Genomic DNA, 17,423 nt, shown 5'->3' on the forward strand with positions numbered 1-17,423 from the left:
GTCTGTCATGTCAGGATCATCTGATATGACTTAATTTGTATTACCTAATTTATTGCACTAGATATTATATAGTCATTTGAATGCATCTCCTCCATCCTTCTTAATATAAGACAATTAAGACAAAGGATCCAGTCTGACTTATGACATGGTTGAGAGCATAGAATATGAAGTTAGACAGAACTGAGTTTGAATACAGCTTCATCATCATTTACTGGTATGCAACTTAGGCAAGTTACTTAAGTTATTTGTCACCTAGTTTTCTCTTAATCTTTTTGTGAGAATTTATATATACAGTGCTTGTACTAAAGATGCTCAATAAAGTATTTTACAAAATATTTTATACTTCACATTTGGTAGATGCTTAGTTGCTGTTTGGCAAATGAAAATGAGTTGAGCTGAATATTTTCTGGTAGAATGTATGTCATGCATAGTATTGATTTTCATTGTTAGAACACATATGCTTGACTTAAACTCATTTTTATAAAATCAAATATAGTACCAAGCTGTTAAACTATTAAGATGTTTTACTTGGGGGTTTTAATTATCTACACCTTGCAAACTCGGAAATGTTTCCTTTAGATTGATTCAAAAGAAATCAAGTTTTCTCTTCAAAATCAATGAAGGGAACACAGTCAATAGATGCCTTTCTCAGGTTACAAAATCTCAAGTCATTTTTCAATTAAGGAGGAGGGAGAGGGCACTGTAATGAAGGTTAGATTTTTTTACTCTAGCCTAAGTTTCTTCCCCTAACTAAGAACCCTAATATGGAGCATTGCTTTTCCATTCATCTCCCTTGGTTGGCTAAGGCTTCTGTCTTGGTTATGATAGACTGACATTCCCCTCCTGTGTTCCCTCTGAATTACAGTGTAACTTTGAACATGTTCCTCTAATGGTCTTTTCTGTGACTTTCTTTTCTCACTCCTAAAATTCTCAAATCCTTCAAATACTTATTCTAATGTTGACCCAAATTGACTTTTATAAAAATTTTGATCAATAAGTTTAGCAACTATATAATGAACACCCATTGCGTGTGTACTTAGTACAAGTCTGTTACTTTAGGATATAATGTTACTATTAAACATTATAACTTGGAGGAAATTAAAACTCTATAAGCTACATTGATATCTCAGGCATTTCTTGCAAATTCTAATAATAATTTCCTCTTATGTTAGAGAAATATGAGGGATGTTTTCAGTGTGTGATTTATAGTTCAATGAGTCCCAAAATCAAGGGGGAGGGGAAATTTGGCATTCATTGGTAAATTTTATTGATGTCAACAATTTGTATCATTTGGAACTCAAAAAACTGTGTCCTCAGTTGGACTGATTTAGCTGACCGATCACTAGAAAAAACATAATCATTACTAATTAGAGAACCCAGCCAAGCTAATCTCTAATAAAGGATTTTGTGGTCCTGAAATTTAATCAGTTGTTTAATGTCACTGGCCTAACTGGTGAGAGCAGTTTCCTCCTCACCTAATCCATCTTCAGAAGCATTCTTGGAAAAGCTAAGGGGCCTATGATCTTGCTGGTAAGAGCTTTGATGCTGTCTTTTTCTCTTTCCCCTCCTGTTTTGGGAATATGTGTGGTCCCATTTCTAGAAAGAAGAGGTGTAAGATGGGTTTTTTTCTTATATGAGTATTTCTTTTTGTGTATGTATTGTACAGCTACATGTGGCTTAATAGAGAGATACAGAATTTGAGTACTTACAAGAGATACTTTTTGTGTGTGCTTGTGTATTTATAAACTAGATACTATTTCAAATGCTCTGTGTGTGTGTTCTATTATTTCCTCCCTACCAGCGATATAAGGTAGATGCTATTATATGTTTTGTAAAGATAAGGAAACTGAGGGATAGACAGATTAAATAGCTTACCTGGGATCACATATCTCAGTTTGGCAGGGTGGCTTCAGTGCCTGTGTTCTGAATTTTAGATGCTTTTCTGGACTCTAATATTTGTTGTTTTAAACACTCATTAGACTGCTTGTATGCAGATTGAGTTCTAGCTGAACTCCATGTCTTTAGAAAGGTTAAGGTTCACCTTTATGGCAGTCATTCACCTGTTCATATAGTTTTGGTGTAAACTTGACCTTAATGTTATTCTAAGATCAGAGACTGAATTGGAATGACTGCTTTCCCATAAGGAAATCTAAGCAAGAAAGTTAGTGCATTTCAGACACAGCCATTGTTTTATCTGTCCTAGGGCAATGTGTATGAAGCTGGAGTTTCTTTCTTTTGCAAAGGAATTTATTTGTATAGTATCTGCTCATCACTGAGGTACAGTGACATACCCAGCTACGGTGACAAACTCAGAATCACTACATGCATCTGACAAATGTCCGCGGACTTCACTGTCTCTTCTAGGTTTTGGAAAACAAAATAAAATTTTAAGAATCTTTATTCCAACTGCAAGAATTCTGAGCCACAACAGTAGAACTGGGTAACTGCCAGTGAAAGCTTCTCTGTTTTAGCAAAATTCTTCATTTGTCTGAAACTTACCAGCATATTGCTATATCAGGTTCAGGCTAGGATCAGAGTTTATAATTGGAATCAATATGCCTAACATTTCTGAAATTGCAATTCCTTATAAGACAACCTGATTTATCAATAGTCTATTATTTAGTAAGACAACCCCACCATCAATGTCATCTAAGAGTTTATGGAACCAATTACTCTTCAGAGATTGTCACTTGTTTTTTTTTTACTGTGTGCCTTGCAGTAAAGTTTGGGTGAGAATAATTTGTAAGTCAATGTAAATGTGGTAGTATGGGTATTTCAGCTCCCTTGAGAGCTTTAAAAAGTACTAATTAATCTGAGAGGAGATCTGAACAGTCTTTGAAATCTCCCAGGTGATTCAAATGTTCATCTAGGGTCAGAAAACAATGCCTTGAAGGCTATTTATAGGTATCTTACTTTTGAAAGATCAAAGATGTGGGCTATAGAGACTTACATTGAATTTTATCTTAGTAACATTTCAAAATCTTTGTTTATTGTGGAAGTCCTTAAGAAGAAATCTAACATTATAACCATAAGAAACCTCAAGGCTTTATATTTGGCTAATTTTTTCAGATCCTTTCATATTTTTATGGGGGTGATATATTCTGTAAAATTCTTGATGACCCTTGCTTACTCATCATAGCTGTGAGAGTAAAGAAAATTATCACTCTTATTTTAGAGAGAACTCTTTAAAGGTTGTAGCTCCATTTCTTCATGTTAATTTAATTATTTTCCTTTCTAAAAAAGTAAAAAGTCCTCTTCAGTATTTACATGATGTGAAAACATCTCTTGTGTAGATAAAAATAACTTTCTTCAGTTTTCTTCCTCAGGAATATTTTAGTCTGCCACAAATGCCAGGTAGAAAAAAAAAATCAACCTTAGGAAAGTTTACTTTAAATGTGTCTGAGTTCAGGACACACTAGTATCCTTCCATGATCCCTGGAGCTTTGGTGGCAGCATCTGTAACTCATCTCTCCTCATCCCCTGTCTGAGCTCATCTCACTCTTCACATGGAACTCTCAATGTGTCCTCTCATGTACGCTTACAGCTCCCTAGGGAAACGTTATATTTCATACACGCTTATCCTCCACTGTGTTCCTAGGCACATTGTAGTTACGGAATAAATATTTGTTGCATTAATTAACCTCCCCATCCTGCCCTTTTTAAAGGTAAAGGCAGGTGTTCCTGTGTTCACACCTCCTGTAATTGTGATAGCCAATGTACTAAGGAAGGTCCAAGACTTTAAGAAAAAGAATATTTCTTTTTAGAGTAGCAGCTGATAAAATTTAATGCAAATTCTAAGAAGTCAGCCAGTAACAGGAGCTGCCGCTTGGCCAGTTTGGGTCAGTTCATTGCTTCTATAATGTAACCAATGCAATTAATCAAAATGAGGTTGACTCTCAACAGAAGTCTTACAAGAACTAAATAAACAGAAGCAATGGCCATTGAGCTTCAAATTGCTAAAGCGTGATCTGGAAAAGTATGAACCCAAGGAAATTAGGCGACTTTAAAAAGGCTTAGGGGCTTTCCTGGTGGCGCAGTGGTTGGGAGTCCGCCTGCCGGTGCAGGGGCGCGGGTTCGTGCCCTGGTACGGGGGATCCCGTGTGCCGCGGAGCGGCTGGGCCCGTGGGCCATGGCCGCTGGGCCTGTGCGTCCGGAGCCTGTGCTCCGCGTTGGGAGAGGCCGCAGCGCTGAGGGGCCCGCGTACCAAACAAACAAACAAAAAAAGGCTTAGGACTTTTTTTGCAGCGTCAGTAAGAGTCTGACCCTTGGTTTCAGAAGATACTATTTCCAGTACATCAGAGACGTGTGGGTGGACTGAGTCATTCTCATTCCCTTCCAGTGCACTCCCCAGTCTCCAACCTCCCCCAACACCCATGAGCAATCTGCTACTTTCTGCCCTGCAGAGTGCTTCTGAAGACAAATTTGAAAATCTAACCAGGTGTGTGAATCCATAGCAAATGAGAATTTATTAATTTGCCTTAAGTTTGCATCTGTTAGCTCTGCTTTCTTTTACTAATTTAAGCTGGAATATTAAGGAAGGTTTAGACACAGGAAGAACAATGATGCCAGGCCATTTTTAGGGTTAAATTCTGCTATAGATTAAGGAGAATGAATAATGAAACAGATCAAACCTGGTGCTGGATGCTCCCTTTTTTATTGGCACTGATGGTGTTCCTTTTTGTGTTTTCCGGAATGGGAGTAATTCTGAGAGAAAATCTGAAAGTTTTTGCATCTGCAAATCATACTGCCTCAGCAACACAGAAAGCCCCAGGGTCCTTTCAGAAATACTTGTAGCATGCCTCTAGGAAAGTCTCTAGACTGATAAGGCCATGGTCAGGGTCTACACTCTGCTGTCACTATTCTGCTTTCTCTGCATCTAGAAGTTATGCTCCTTGGGTAGTCTTTGTGTCAATTAATTAGATATTAATAGCAGAACATATGTGCCACTCTCCCCTACTGCCTCTTGACTTTTAACTGAGGCGCTGAGGATCGGGGAAGAAATGAGCTGATGATACATATGTGTGAATACTTCAGAGGGCTGTGAGAGGGGAAGCACATCACACTTCCAGTCTGGGGTCTGACTGCTTGTTCCCAATTCCTGCTGCTCTGCTGTGCCAGATGAAGGCCTCCTCCTGACCCTGCCTTTTATCATTTATCTCCTTGAAACTCTCCCAGAAATAGCTCATTGAATCAGAGTGTGGCTTTCCAGAGGCCGGCCTCTTATGACCTCCTTGAGGATAAATGTTTAGGGAAAAACAGAAAGAAGGCCATTAAGACCTTGTTTTCAGGGGTCGCATTGAGGAAGCTACAGTGTGCCTTAATAGGTGGCAGACAGTGGATTCATACTCCATTCCCGAGTTTCTCTTATACTTGCATGCCTGGTATGGTCCCTTGAATGCGGCTTCCTGGGCAAAGTTTTGAAGTGGAGGGCCGTTTAGGAAAAGACCTAAATGCCACGTTTTCACTTGTTCCCTCAGCAATCCCAAACCTGCTTATCTAGAAGTCCAGTTATAGTCAGACCACTCACTGTTCACTTCCTATGCTTTACCTTGCCTCTTCCGTTGAATGACAAATCCTCAGGATCAGAGCCTGTTGGAAAAAGAGCTTCTTTGTCAAAATATCAAGATATTAAGTCAGCTACTCATGGAGATTGGGAATTCTCCCTTTCATCACAAAAATACACGTAGTTGCAGTATCTTTGTCCTGAATGAAAACTGCCCCAGTCTGTTCTGGGTGGTACAGAGACCTGAGTCCAGGTCAGGAGCAGTGTTGTCTGCTTCCATTTCTGCACCATCTTCATATTGGGCAAGTCAGTTTGGAGCTCAGTCTTATGATCTAGTATATAATTGGGTTGGATCAGATGATGGCTTAGGTCCCTTTTAGCTTGACTATCTATGTGAACCTCCCATAGTTAGGAGAGCAAATTGCACTCAAAGCCTCATTGTCCGGGAAAGAAGCCTTTGTTTAAAGAACTAAAGTGAATTACAAGGCTTCAGCTTCTTGAATTACTTGGTACATTCTCAATAAGTCTTCACTATTTTTGCTATATGGCAGGTTCTTTTTTCTATTAAATGGAAGATTCTTTAAATTCTATAATGCTTTACAATTTTCAAAAGTTAAACACAGATGATTTCATATAATCCCATAATGACCCTTTTTTCCCTACCCCTATATTGCCCCTTCACCATTCCCTCTCCCCACTGGTAACCACTAGTTTGTTCTCTACATCTGTGAGTCTGCTTCTTTTGTTTTATTCACTAGTTTGTTATATATTTTTAGATTCCACATATAAGTGATATCATACTCTATTTGTCTTTCTCTGTCTGACATTTCACTTAGCACGACCTAGCAATTCCAATCTGGTATGTATCCAAAAAAACCCCAAAAAACACTAATTTGAAAAGATACATGCACCCTGACGTTCATAGCAACACTATTTACCATAGCCAAAACCTGGAAGCAACCTAAGTATCTGTCGACAGATGTATGGATAAGGAAGATGTGCTATATATATATACACAATGGAATACTACTCAGCCATAAAAAGGAATGAAATTTTGCCATTTGCAGCAACATGGATGGACTTGGAGGGTGTTTTGCTATGGTAGGTTCTAGGAAAGATCTAGTCCTGTCTCTATTCTAAAAGACCTGCTATGTTCCTATAATGACAGTGAACAACATGGTCATGGCCCATGATCAATCCTACATTTACACAGAGATAGTTTTGTAAAGTGTCTTCACATTTATTATCTCAAGTAGCCTGCTCAGGACACTTTATAGAAGAGGAGGCTGAGGCTCAGAAAATTAAGATGCTTGTTCAAGGCCTTGAGGCTAGTAAATGCTTGAGCTGGGACTACAACCCACGTTTTTCTCACTTGAAATCTGGTGCCCTTTCCATCTTACCATAGTGAAACGGTACAAGCCAGAATGCATTATCCAAATGGTGTAGGCTATGCTCCATGTGTGCCTTCTGTAAAGGAGGTAGCTAGTAAGTAGGGAAAGGTCATATTTTATTTTCTCTTAAAGATATGAGAAAAGTCAGTACTATTGCCACGGTGAGGATTTCTCCAAGTTACATCTATTTTTAAAGTACCACAGCAAATAAAACATTTGTTTTCATGAACTAGACTTCAGAGTAGGGTTGTTTCCCCATTTTGAGTCCCACCCACCCTGACTCCCTCCCCACCATGGACCTCCATCTGTATATACCATTTCCTTCTTTGGTGCTTGAAATAAATGACTAATAACCTTGATGGGGAGTGTTGCTATCTGGAAAAGCCGCAGATTGACTTCTCTTCCACTAATTTTGGGTTTATCCCTGTAAGAAATCTTATCTACAGCACTCTTTCTTGTACCAGAAAATGAACCCTAGATAAGATATGGGATCAGGTTGGCTAGATTACTTTTTAAGTTCCATCAAAGACCAAAGGTAGAGTCTCTCTTAAATTGGCATGACTAAGATTACAAGCTACTAGAGGGCAGGGATCAATGAGAAATTTATAGTTTTATTGTTTTTCTTATTAGAATTGATTCCTGATATGATCTATTCTGTTTCGTAAATTTTAATTTGAATTAAATTTCACCAAATGAAGGGCAGTAGCACTTGAGGTCTATAGAATTGTTTAATACATTGGGGGTGGGAAAGGAGAGAAAAGAACAATAGAAAGTCCAATGAATTTCTTCCTGGTGAACTCCCTGTGAACCTTCTATAGTTAGGAGAGCAAATTGCACTCAAAACTTCATTGTCCAGGAAAGAAGCCTTTGTTTAAAGAACTAAAGTAAATTTCAGGGCTTCAGCTTCTTGAATTTAGTTCAATGGCTTGTGGCCAAAAATTTAATGAGGGCTGAAAGGACTGATATCTCCCACCATTCAACTCTACCACTGGGACTGCAGTTGATGAGAGAAAGAGTTGTCTTAAAGTTCAGAAGAGTTAATATATTCTGTCCATTTGCAACTTTCATCAACATGAAGTCACCCTCATAATAAATGACTTATAGCAGGATTTTATCCTCATTTGCCATTTTTAGCTGGAATCTGAGGGAAAATAAATCACTCTGTCCTTCTCTTTTTCCTTTTACCTCACAGAGTCGGAGAGCCCGTCTAAACTTCAGAGTAAGGATGAGAGCAAAGGAGAGATCTTTTTAGGAGTTTGTAAAGTTAAGAGTGGTTTGCTTTGTGGATGCTGTAAGGGTGAACTCTTAGTATCACTGAATATTAATGAATAATTCTGAGTGAGCCAAACCAAGGAAAAGGATGAAAAATGAGAAGGCGAGGGCCACACAGTTCTTCCTTAGATGTCTCACTTTCTCTCTCCTGTAGACAATAGACTGCTTTCAGTTTTTTCAGTATCTTTACAATTTATTGACTATCAGAAGATAAAGACATTACTATGGTATGCTTAGAGTCTCTGAAAGACAAATATGTGACTGTACTTTCCATGTGAAAGAGATATATCTATATTAGAAGAATTAGGCTATAGCCACTGTGTGAGTGTGTGCATCTGTATGCGCCTCTGTGTGTGTTTGTGTATGTATACATATATGTATTTTCCTTCTGGGATCTTGAGAGAAAGCTTGGAGGTTACAAATTCTCACACTTCTCTCAGGATCAAAAATGAGTAGAACTATCAGCAATCAACATCAAACTCATGGATTTTTTTTTTTTTTTTTTTTTAGCATAGGAAAAAGCAGGAAACTGCTTTCCTTGCTCAATGTCTTAGAGTCTGGATAGAATAAAACACTGGGCACCAGGAAAAATGTATGAGATAAACCTGGACCAGAATGTTGTTTGGAATCCCCTAGCTTTTTGCCTAGAGATGCATTTTTCATGCCTAGCATATAACACGAACTCTAGGCAAACAAATACCAGTTTTTTTTTTTTTTTTTTTTTTGCGGTTCGCGGGCCTCCCACTGTTGTGACCTCTCCTGTTGCGGAGCACAGGCTCCGGACATGCAGGCTCAGCGGCCATGGCTCACGGGCGCAGCCGCTCCGCGGCATGTGGGATCTTCCCGGACCGGGGCGCGAACCTGTGTCGCCTGCATCGGCAGGCTGACTCTCAACCACTGCGCCACCAGGGAAGCCCACAAATACCAGCTTTTAATCTGAGTTGAAACTCTGGAGATGATGGCTCTATTATTCACGTCTTGTACCTGAACCTCAGGCCCTGCTGCTTTACAAACAACACAGTTCAGCTGAAATAGACTTTTACTGTATATTATTAGGCAGGTGAATTTAATGTGAAACTCATTTCCATAATTAGGGCTATTGAGAGTGTCACTGTAATTATGGTTACTTAAAAAGAAGTTCCTCCCTGATTATCATCTGAGGGGTGTGCTCTCAGTGGATTAATGATAGCATTACCTGCTGCTGAGCCAGACTCAGAATTAAATAGACCAAACATCTGCTGTTGTGACACCTACCCAACGCACTTTCTGGTGATATATTAGGTCACCATATACTGAGTTATCTTTAAAAGCTATGCTTGACTCAGTTAGTTAAAAAGTTTTAGTAAAAGTGGACTTAAGGCCTGAGTTAGTGGGAAAAGTCAATTTCTCTCTTTATTTTGCAAGTAGAAATGGAATTCCTATGTGTGGCACAAGGTAAATGCTAACTTCATATGGATTTTATTTTAACTTCAGACATTTTTTTCTTTGACAGTTTAAAGTGAAATTGGCTGGGATGGAGAATAGAGTTTTAAGCTTCTGAATTTCCATTGTAGAAAAATATGAGCTGATCTAGGGGAAATAGGAATTCCTTGGGGGAAAGAAGTGGCTTTTTTTGTCTTTAAATCATAGACTGAGGTTGTGAAGAAGTGAGGTGGATTATCTCCGTGCCCGTAGATACTATGGGTCACATTGATCAGAATAGTATATTTTTAGGGGTGGGTTTGAGTTCAACAGCATCCTTAGAATAATTATCTGTTAGTATACAAATCTATTTTAATTAGGTAGTAAAAAGCTATAAAATATTCACTATTTATTTTTAAATTATTTATTTCATAAATTATTATGCTTTTTCCAGAAAGGCAAGCTTAGACTAGAAAGAGCTGAACTTAATAAAGAAGCTCGTCAATTGTCATGAGAATTTCTACTGTGTGTGTGTATGGATATGGTAGAAATATATATACATATATCCAATGTTTTATATAAAATACATATATATTTAATATGTGTAAATATATATTTTTTAATGTGACTGGCTCTAATATTCTACTGAGATAGGTTTTACAAGGGATGTTCCTGTTTATGGCAAGGTAATGAGCTAGTGGAACCCTTATGGGATTTTATGTGTTGGAAAAGTTGTTTAGCAGTTTTCAGTCCAACAGGTAAGAAGCTTAGAAGTTGTTATTCCATTCTAAAAACAAATAAAAGCTAAACTGAAAAACCTACAACTTGTTTTTTACTTTTTAAAATTGAGATATAGTTGGTGTACAATATTATATAAGTTACAGGTGGACTACATAGTAACTTACAATTTTTAAAGGTTATACTACTTTTATAGTTATTATAAAATATTGGCTATATTCCCTGTGTTGTACAATATATCCTTGTAGCTTATTTATTTTATACATAATAGTTTATACCTCTTAATCTCCTACCCCTATATTGCCCCTCTCCCCTTCCCTCTCCCCACAGGTAACCACTAGTTTGCTCTCTATATCTGTGAGTCTGCTTATTTTTTGTTATATTCACTAGTTTGTTTTAGATTCCACATATAAGTGAAAATATACAGTATTTGTCTTTCTTTGTTTGACTTATTTCACTTAGCACAATACTCTCCAAGTCCATCCATGTTGTTGCAAATGGCAAACTTTCCTTTTTATGGCTGAGTAGTATTCCATTGCATATACATGCACCACATCTTCTTTATTCATTCATCTGTTGATGAACACTTAAGTTGCTTCCATGTCTTACCTATTGTAAATAATGCTGCTATGAATGCTGCTATGAATATTGGGGTGCGTGCAGCTTTTTGAATTAGTGTTTTGTTTTTTTCAGATATATACCCAGTAGTGGAATTGCTATGGTAGTTCTATTTTGAGTTTTTTGAGAAAACTCCATACTGTTTTCCATACTGGCTGTACCAATTTACATTCTCACCAATGGTGTAGAAGGGTTCCCTTTTCTCTACATCCTCGCCAACATGTGTTATTTGTAGACTTTTTGATGATAGCCATTCTAACAGCTGTGAGGTGATATCTCATTGTGGTTTTGATTTGCATTTCCCTGATGCCTAGTGATGTTGAGCATCTTTTCATGTACTTGTTGGCCATCTGCATTTCCTCTTTGGAAAAATGTCTATTCAATTCTTCTGCCCATTTTTAAAATCAGGTTTTTTATTTTTTGATGTTAAATTGTATGAGCTGTTTATATACGTTAGATATTAATCCTTTATTGGTCATATCATTTGCAAATATTTTTTCCCATTCAGTAGGTTGTCTTTTTGTTTCCTTGATGGTTTCCTTTGCTGTGCAAAAGCTTTTAAGTTAAATTAGGTCTCATTCATTTATTTTTGCTTTTATTTCCTTTACTTTAGGAGACATTTCCAAAAAAATATTGCTTTGATTTATGTCAAAGAGTGTTCTGCCTATGTTTTCCTCTAGGAGTTTTATAGTATATGGTTTTACATTTAGGTCTTTAATCCATTTTGAATTTGTTTTTGTATATGCTGTTAGAGAATGTTTTAACTTCATTCTTTTACATGTAGCTGTCCCGTTTTCCCAGCACCACTTGTTGAAGAGACTGTCTTTTCTTCATTATATATTCTTGCCTCCTTTGTCATAGATTAGGTGACCATAAGTGTGTGGATTTATCTCTGGGCCTTCTATCCTGTTCCATTGATCTATGTGTCTGCCTTTGTGCCAGTACCATACTGTTTTGATTGCTGTAGCTTTGTAGTATAGTCTGAAGTCAGGGTGCATGATTCCTCCAGCTCCATTCTTTTTTCTCAAGTTTGTTTTGGCTATTTGAGGTCTTCTGTGTTTCCATACAAATTTTAAAATTATTTGTTCTAGTTCTGTGAAAAATGCCATTAGTATTTTGATAGGGATTGCATTGAATCTGTAGATTGCCTTGGGTAGTATGGTCATTTTAACAATATTAATTCTTTCAATCCAAGAACACAGCATATCTTTCTGTTTGTGTTGTCTTCAATTTCTTTCATCATTGTCTTATAGTTTTTGGAGTACAGATCTTTTGTCTCCTTAGGTAGGTGTATTCCTAGGTATTTTATTTTATTTTTAATGTGATGGTAAATGGGATTGTTTCTCTAATTTCTCTTACATTTTGTTGTCAGTGTATAGAAATGCAACAGATTTCTGTATATTAATTTTGTATCCTGCAACTTTACCAAATTCATTAATGAGCTCTAGTAGTTTTCTGGTGACATCTTTAGGATTTTTTAAATATAGTATTCCAGTATACAAACATTTCTTAATGTATGCATGTAAGTCACCCTCAGCTTTGGCTTCATATTGGCATCATTTGGGGAGTTTTTAAAATATTGATATGTATCTCACCACAGATTCTGTTTAATTAGACTAAGGTACAGCCTTAGCATGAGGAGTGATTTTAAATCACTCCAGCTGGTTTTAATATGTCACTAAGGTTGAGAAGTACTGATCTATTACATATTTTTTTGAAAGATGACTGGTATGATTGGATTCTTTACTGCCCTTAAACAGATGCTAAAGTTCACAAAGTGATATAAGCTCACAAGAAGAAGAATTTGAAAAAGCTCACCCTAGCAGGAGACAGTGTGATTTTCCCCAATATTTGTGACATTTCTTTGCATATATTCTTCTTCTATACCATATAGCTAGTCATATGTGCTATTGTCACCTTGTTCCAAACTCACTCTCCTATATTTCACTTCAGCAAAGAGTAGCTCTTTCCTTTCTCTAGTAACAATATCTTTAGGTCTTCACTTTGAAAACATACTTCCCTGTCAGTTGTCTTGATAATCTGTCTTTGTCTGGTCTGTGTCCACTAAATGGGTATCCATCTCTCCTTTAAAGATTTTTATACATGGATTCTGAGGTGGTGATCTGGGGCTCTCTGAAAACCTGTCCAGTAACTGGTTTGATTTACTCAGGCTTTTGCCACTCAGCTAAATCATCTACCAACTTTGCTGATTAGGACCTCAATACTGGAGAAGAGAATGCCCTTTACTGAGTATAGAGCCATACAACCAGTGAGAAGAGATACCTCCCATTAAAATTTGTTAAATTAGGCTTCTGATTCCCTGGTTATGATGAAATACAATAAGACATGCTGAGTCTGAACTATTCTGGAACAATGAATAGGGTGTATCTCCATATCTGAAAACCTAAGTAATGCAAAACCGCTTGGAATTTGCCAAGATAATTGTGATGGTTAATTTTGTGTCAACTTGACCATGGTGCCCAGGTATTTGGTCAAACATTATATTGGATGTTTCTATGAAGGTGGGTTCCCCCCCCCCCGCTGCTGAGATTAACACTTAAATCAGTGGTCTTTGAGTAAAGCAGACTATCCTTCACATGTGGGTAATCACTTTTTTACTATAGTAAGAAAACAACAAGTGGTGATACTATTAAAAAAAAATCTTCATCCAATCCGTTAAAGACCTTGACAGGACAAAGAGTCACTTCCCCTGAGCAAGAAGGAATTCTGTCAACAGATGGCCTTTGGACTCAAGCTGCAACTCTTCCCTGGGTTTCTAGACCGCTGGCCTAGTGTGGAATTACCACGCCTCTACGATTGTGTGAGACAGTTCCTGAAAATAAATCTCTCTTTCTCTAAAAAACCAAAACCAAAACAAATAAAAACAAGAAAAGTCTTTTGGGGGAGGCTTCACAAGACGAAATAAAGAACTATTAAAAACAAGGCTTTTGGGGCTTCCCTGGTGGTGCAGTGGTTGGGAGTCCGCCTGCTGATGCAGGGGGCGTGGGTTCGTGCCCCGGCCCGGGAAGATCCCACGTGCCGCGGAGCGGCTGGGCCCGTGAGCCATGGCCGCTGACCCTGCGCGTCTGGAGCCTGTACTCCGCAACGGGAGAGGCCACAGCAGTGAGAGGCCTGCGTGCGGCAAAAAACAAAACAAAACACAAAAACACAAGGCTTTTGGAAGAAAAAATGAATACCCAACTCCTGATGAAATCTGTAATTTCATCTCTATGAAATGTAAAGTACAACTCATGTGAAACAAAACTAACCCGTTTGCACTGTCTCCCTGTGAATGAAGGTGCACCATCGCACTCAACAACCCCACAAACCAGGGTTGCCCCTTTGGCCCTGGTCTCCAAAACAAGTAAAACCTTAAAGCATTTTCTGTAAGATACTGACTTCCCAATGAAGTCAGCTTCATCCCTGACTTTTACAATATCTCTACATGACAACCCCTACTGATATGACTGATAATCAGGTGAGGAAACTTTCTCATTATGAAGAGTGTCTGTGATCTTGTAAACTTGATAACCTTATAAATTTTTCCCCTTTAAATGCCCATTTACTTACTAGAATCTGCTCAGCTAGTTTATCTAAAGCTTGGACTTCACTGTAAACCATTTTGCAAGTAAGCTTATTTTCTTTTCTAAAAAAGAAAGTTGATTCCAAGAGAGGAGTCCTAGTGACCTGGGAGCTGATCTTCAGAAGTTTGTTTGAAAAGCGTCAAGCAGAACCTGTGAAGGGGATTCTGGTACAAATGATTTTAATGAGGGAGAGCTCGTAGGTGAAGCCTGTAAGGAAGTGAGGGAAGCAGAATAGGACAGACTGTTTGCCCTGCTGGTCCACCAACAGGCAATAGTCTGTCCCATAAGAGTACGTGCAGTTCTCATCACATTGCCCAGTGTGGATACCTCTATACTTAATGTTTAAGAAAAATGGGCAATTGATAACTGGTAGTGAGGTAATAAGTATACTCCTTGAGCTTGTAACTGGGGGAGGGGGTGCTGAATTAAAGCAGCTCAGATGACCTTGACATTGGAGAATGATTGACATCCCCCTTAGGTTATTAACAGCTGGTCATGTAGCTCACCTGGAAATGCAATGCCTCTGGTAAACAGAGTTGGAGAACATGGCTTAGGCTGGAGGCCCCAGGAGACCTCTTTTTCTCACATTTAATTTAAATCATAGAGCCCACACACTGGGACCTATTGCTTAGAATGTCAGATAGTTAAAACTAGGTTGAAGAAGAGATGCCAATAAATTTGCCAAGCAGTTTCAGGCTGCTAACAGCAGGCCTGTCTCACCACTTCTCACAGATGGAATAGGGGAAGATATCTATCTTCCACCGCTGCTGAGTAGGGAGACGGGCTTGGATGAAGCTTTTTCTTCCCAGCAGACCAACACAGAAACCGGAGGAGAGAGAAAGAAAGTTGTTTCCTACACTGGCCATCGGGTAATGTAACAGAAATTCAGCTCAATGACATACTGTACTGATGGTAATCGGATTTCTCTTTTTCTGTGATCTAAGTAAAGATGGCAGCATAACCCTGGAAACAGCTCATTCAGCTGATTGGTAGGAAACCTATTTTCTATTCTTGATTTTGTCCTCATGTGACCTTAAGGAAGTCATTGAACTTCTTCATGCTTCTGCTTCTCCACTGTAACTATGTGACCATTTGCTCTTATCTTCCTAAAAGAGGTATCACATGTGACTGTTTTATAGCCCGATTGTTTTATCAATGATAAATGAGTTTGGGGTAAGCTCAGAACAAACCATTCCAGTGACCCTGGTCAAGGTGTTGTCATAATGCAGGGCTCTTACTAGAAGCAGTGAGATGGAGACAGTAGCAAGTTATGCAACTGGTCAGTCTTGTAAAATAATTCAGTTTATTGAATGGGGAAAGGAAAACAGTCACTTAAGTTACTCTCATATAGATAAATATGTCTCCAAATTGTTTAACTAGTTTTTCAATTTTTGACTAATTTTGTTTGCATCAAGTAAACTTTTTGGAAAATATTTCAAAATGCATTTTTATTTTTCAATTTTTACCTCATCACTTTCTAAATAATCAAATATCTAGAGAAATTATATATTTGCTTTACATACTTGACCATAGCAATTATAAAACTATGAATTTTCAAATTGCATCTTTCATTTAATTTGACCTCAGAATTTTACTTTTAAAAAGATCATATAGATGGGTAGGTGTGTGCTTTCAGAGACATGACTTTATAAAGCCCTAGGAAAAGGTACTAGTATTTGCTCTCATTGTCTCAATGCTTAATAGAAAGTGCATAGACTGTACTTTGCCCTTGTTTTGGTTCTTGTCGTCAATCTACCACATTTCTATAAATATCAAGTGAAGGTGAACACGAGAGAAAAAAAGCAAAGGCTCCAGATCAGTTACCAGTTGTTTTGGATTTAGTTATTTTCTTAAAAAACTTTTTTCTTAGACTCTTGTCATTTTTCTTCTTAACATTCTTGAGAGTTTTCCTTTTTGGTTTTGTCTTTTGTCCTCAAGCCTTCTTGTGAGGTAGTATCGGGAAGATGATCACAATGCCACGTATAACTGTGAAACATTTCTCAGCTTACCAATTTGTATTTATCTTCCAGGGAATCTGTGAATTCCGTAGCATAAGAATTTATTGTTCTATATTTAAATGTGGAGGAACTGAAGTACGATATTGACTGTTCCGTAGGGATCAACCTGTAGTGATAAATTCAGAGAGTAGCACATGAATGAATGCCTACTAATGCCTACAGTTTACTCAAGAAGGGAGTCCATTTTGCCAGTTTGCTCAGCTTTTTTTCCATTTTTGAGTCACATTCCCATTTATTCATATTATTTATTTAAAATTCATTTCTTAGGTAATACTTGATACTTAGGAAACAGCAGTATGAAATATACATGATTATGATGCATAATAAAGTGAACACCCATGAACTCAGCACCTGTATAAGACCTAGAACAACACAGATGGAGTTTTTCTGCCTATGTGCTGCTTCTAGCCTCTGCACCCCCCTGCACCCCACCACCTCCCATCTAGAGATAATGATTATTTTAGATTTTCTTGTTATTTCTTTTTTCCCCTTAGTTTTAAAAAATCACATGTGTAGGTATTCCTCAATAATACATTGTTTAGTTTTACCTTTACAAAAATGGTAACAGCCTATAGTCTTTTATGATTTGCCCCTTTCATTAAGCTTTGTTTAAAGATCCATTTCTGATGTTTCATTTGATATGGTTTATTAATTTTCTTTTTTTTATCATAACGAGACTACTGAACACAGAATAACAAATAGGAATGTGGGCGCATAGCAAACCAAAACAACAGAAAGGGTGGGAGTTGGGGTGTCAGAAGGATTGAAGAGGGGGAGTGAGAGCGAGGAAAGGGGAGAAGAAAGGTTTTTTTTTCTTCTTCCTATTTCTTTAAAAAATCAACACAAGAAGACACACAAAACCAATGTCTGTTCCCAAGAAGAAACATAAATAGGGCAG

Source organism: Aethalodelphis obliquidens, unplaced genomic scaffold (assembly GCF_003676395.1).
Source record: "Aethalodelphis obliquidens isolate GAN/ISIS:26980383/991018 unplaced genomic scaffold, ASM367639v1 scaffold10, whole genome shotgun sequence".
In the NCBI taxonomy this organism is placed as follows: domain Eukaryota; kingdom Metazoa; phylum Chordata; class Mammalia; order Artiodactyla; family Delphinidae; genus Aethalodelphis; species Aethalodelphis obliquidens.